General features: G+C 46.9%; 1 pseudogene across 1 annotated transcript; it reads left to right on the top strand.

The window, feature by feature from the left end:
• Window positions 1-577: 577 nt before the first annotated feature.
• On the top strand, window positions 578-1,418 carry LOC306945797 (osteoclast-associated immunoglobulin-like receptor; annotated as a pseudogene). Its single transcript has 4 exons — window positions 578-599; window positions 673-708; window positions 827-1,105; window positions 1,187-1,418. The product of its transcript is annotated as an osteoclast-associated immunoglobulin-like receptor (transcript).
• Window positions 1,419-4,468: the final 3,050 nt, after the last annotated feature.

The following is a 4,468-nucleotide window of genomic DNA, read 5'->3' as shown; positions in this document are numbered from 1 at the left end:
CCCACAGTGCTGGAAAAAGCAAAGAGGAAGCGTAAGGGAAAAGGGAGAGGGAAGAGGATGGGGAAGGGGAAGGGTTCTTCAGCCTCGTGTTGATGTTCAGATGTAACGAGATGGAGAAGGCGAGGGGCAGATTTACCCTCATCTCTTGATGCTGATTCCTCACAACTCCCTCTCATTCCCTCCCTGGGCTGCCGCACTCCTTCACCACATCCACCCCTCCAAGTCAGCAGCTGCTGTCTGAATCTGACGCCCTCTCACAGAAGCATCATGCAGATGGCTCTGCAAAGTGTGCTGAGCTCTCTCTGCCTGCCACCACCGCTTTCCCTTGAATTATAGCTCAGATTGCAAACTCTTAATCACCTCCCCTAGTGACACAGTTCCTCCCTCCTTTTATCTTTCTGCCTTGCTATCAGAGCAGCATCAAAAAGCCCGCAAACAATACGCTCTTCTTTACGAGCTCTACATCTATGTTCTATTGCCAGCTCCTGTATCTGTGGATCTAGAAGAGGGATCTGCAGACACTCCCTGTCCCCACTGCAGTCTCGCTGTCCCAAGCTGCTCCTGTCCCAAGGCACCAATGGCGCTGGCCCTCCTCCTGGGTGAGTGACAATGGGGACGTGGTGCCACGGGGGTTGGTGGCCCTGTGTGGGACCAGGACCATGTCCCTTGCAGGTTGGTGGCTGGTGGCAGTGAGCAGGGCAAAGCAAAGTGAATATGAGGACGGGGGAAGAATGGGGCCAGAGGGAGGGGAGCGTGGTCAGTGGGCCATCAGAGGGGCACAGGAGGGTGTGCAGGGAACAAGGCTGACTGCTGTCCCCTGTCCCAGTGCCCTGACCCTCCCTGTTGCTGCACCCTAGCCAGGGGTTAGAAGTGGGGGACAATGTCACCCTGCGGTGTCACCTGCCCCGGCCATCTGCCTGGGTCCGGCTCTGCCAGGAAGGAGGTTTCACCCCCTGCATGAAGAAGTGCAATGTTCAGGACATGGCCGTGTTCTGCTTTGCTATCACAACGTGGGTGCACACAGGGACGTATCGTTGCCAGTACCGGCTGTCTGAGCCAGCAGAGACATCAGAGATGAGTGACCCTGTGGAGCTGGTAGTTACAGGTGAGTGCACTGGGGTCAGAGGGAGGCCCTGAGCTGTCCTCACAGGCCCAAGTCCCATCCATTTTCTCTCCCATCATGCAGATCACTGCTTCCCCCCACCTGGCATTTCCATGAGCCACAAGAGACGTGTGGGGATGGGGACCAACATCACCATCCGATGCAGGAACATGTACCAAGGGGCCACCTTCCTGCACAAGGATGGGCACTCGGCCCCTGTCCAGCAGCAGGACCCTGATGGTGGGGGCACGGCCACCTTCACCCTCTTTGGGCTGACTCCAGCTGACACCGGCACCTATAGGTGCTCCTACCACATGTACACCTCTCACAGACACCTGGAGAACTCCTTCAAAATTGCAACTGCTTCTCTGGAATCAGACACTGATGCATTGTTTCTCAAAAGCAAGGTCCACATTCCCGCTAGTGTTACGCTTTCTCATTTTATGTTTTAGTCATACGTTACAAAGAAGCTTTCTTACTCATATATACTGAGGACACGTTATCTTCAGCCCAAGACAATGACTCTTCAGCTAATGCCACCCAGGCAAGCCGGATGATTGGTGATGCTGAGAAGGCTCAGCAACATTCTTTCTTGAAACAGGCCAAAGTCCATTCAAAGTTCAAACCTTGGCAAAATGCAAGCTTCGTATTTATTTACACAATAATACTATTGGACTATGGATCAACGAAATAAATGAGTCCCATTCTTGCAAAACCTGTTGCTGGTTCCATTGCACTCTTCTGGAAATCTGCACAGACAGAAATGAAATTCAGGAAGATTCCTGTGTTGCATGCAGGAGATGGTCGCTGCAGTGATCGTGGGAGAGAGCTGTCGTTAGAAAACTGTCATGTGAATTCACAAAGCATATCAAGAACGAGACAGCACCAAAGCTGAGAAACAAGGGTGTTTTTTCCTAAGACAGATAAGATTGCAAGAGAAGATGCTGCTTTCCACAAAGCATCGCATTTTTTTATTTTTTTATTTTTAATATTTCAATTAGTAAGCAGAAGTGGATATATCCACAGCCCATAACAATTCATGGAATTCCTTTGTTGTTCTTTCATACCCCTACAAGGCTTGGCAAAGATGCCCAATGCATAATCAAATGTGGAAAAGCTGCAGTTAGGTTTGTCACTGGAAGCAAGCTTCTGAAGTCCCTGCAACAGGATAGTACATAAGTGCCGTTTCCAGTTCTTTAAAGACACCAGTTGTCAAGTGAACTAAGGAGATAGGAGCTCCTAAAAAGTCTGCCAATGTGAAAATGAAGTTCCTTACTGATCGTATCTGAGCTACTACCTCTAAAAACCACCACTAACTGGCAGATTACATTGTGGGAAAGGGGTTACAGCCATCAGAACTATCAGAACAGCCTTCGTGTCTTTTATGCCCTATCAGGCAACGCTTCTCTCTCCCTGCCCTGGTTCCCCACTGGCTGAGTACTGCAGGCTCACCAATTTCCCAACATTCCACTAAACATACAGCTACTGGCTAAAGATGAACGGTTGCTAGCTAAGCGTATATTGCTAATTCTCACATTTGCTCATTCTGCACTAGGCCACAATTCCTGGACACCTGCTGTCCTGGGATAGAGGTAAGTTGGGAGGAAAAATGTAGGGGAGCATCACTTGCATTCCTCCTAATATAAAGGAGGGGCAGTTTGACCTCCTGTCAGAGGCCCCTTAAGTTGTTCTTTTGCTGAGGGCCTCTTGGCAAAACAGAATAGCCTATAATACAAAAGTTACAATTTTGGTACTTCTGAAGTATTTCATCTTATCTACTAAGTGTGCATAAATGTGGAATAATAAGCCACTTTCTTCCAGAGAGGCTGTGCACGCCCCGTCCCTGGAGGTGAGATTAAATTCCATGGACTGGAATTGTATCACATCAGTGCCCGAGTGATTTATTACGATCTAGGGCACTATGTCTCACCTTGGATGTACGAGTTCCAAGGAGAATTTTGGTTTTCACAAGGCGGCATTAAATGGCCAGGGATGGCAATGGGTACCAAAGGTGGCTGCCACGTGCTGCCATGAGGCAATGCAGGCAGTGACATCACTGCATGCCTTGTCCTGACTCATGTCTCAGCCTGGGGGAGTTACTCTAAGGAAGTCTCCTGCAGCTTTCCACTTACTGAATCAGTCTTCTGGGCAGCACTGGGATGGAAAATGATTGCTTCTGCTCCAGGCATCTAATGCAACGATGCAATGGATTTTCTGATTTGCTCCCAGTCCAGAAAAGTCAACACAGCTCCACAGGATGCACTGAATAAATATTAATATTGCTGTCCTTACTCCCTGAGCTCATTTTTGCTCTTGGTGAATTGATTCTCATTTACTCTGTGAATACAAAGGGAGCAGTTTTGTTAAACCTCACAGTTGCTCTAACCTGCAGAGAAAAGCTTGGTGTCATCTATCTCATTCCCTGTTTTCCAAGACACACGCAGATGATTTGCAGAGTTACTGGGCTTCAAACCAGGTGTCTGATAAACAATCTGCTTCTGAAATAGTGGAATGCAGCTGCTTTTGCATTCTCCAGCAGATTTCAATGTGCCTGTGGCAGTAGTAAATATTAAATCATAAACAGCATCTGTACAAGATGCTCTTCTTCCTTCCTCATTTTGACAGACACTTGTCAGGAGCCACAGGAACGCGAATGTAGAGCACAGACACCCAGTTACCAAGCAGTGTTTCATTACCGTATGTTAATTACATTTTTGAGAAGTTCTAGGAAATCAGGAACATAAAACATGCAGGCATCTTCTTTCCATTGATCAGAGAACTGTGCAGCACAGCTGCAACTTCTCCCAAGTCTTTACTGCAGGAAAGATTCTGAAAAAAAAAAAAAAAAAGCCTCTCCCTTTTCCTCAGGCTTTTTTTTCTTTTTTTTTTCTTTTTCTTTTCTAAACATAAAAAGCAAACAAAAGCATAAAAAGAAGAGATTTCTGGGGATAGCTGGAATAAACTCTACTCAAGTTCAGCATTCAACACGATGTTTCTGTGTCTTAGGAGTAAATGAGAGGCAAGTTCCAGGCAAGGCCCAGCTGGCTAAGTGCAAGTTTTCTAGTATGGCTAGGAACTGGATTGGCTCTTTGGCTGCCAAGCCCACCTCCAGTAATTAGAAGCTGAATTAGAAGCTAATTGACTCTCTGCAATTCACTTCCAGTGCTCATTATCACTTTGATATTTTAAGTACTTGTAAAACTGATGAATCTGTACTTGTGATTTCTCTGAAGTGAGAAACTAAACCAAGTTCCAGAGGAGTAGCTGGGTGATAATTATCTGTTAATGTTCTTCTACATGTTGATTTTGGTAATGGCTGTATTTTATTAAGGACTAATGAGTCATCTTCAGTGCTTCAAGTCCAGG

This window comes from Tetrao urogallus, assembly GCF_951394365.1.
Source record: "Tetrao urogallus genome assembly, chromosome: 4".
NCBI lineage: Eukaryota > Metazoa > Chordata > Aves > Galliformes > Phasianidae > Tetrao > Tetrao urogallus.
The sequence above is the reverse complement of the archived record's forward strand: the minus strand, read 5'-3'. Positions and strand labels throughout refer to the sequence as shown.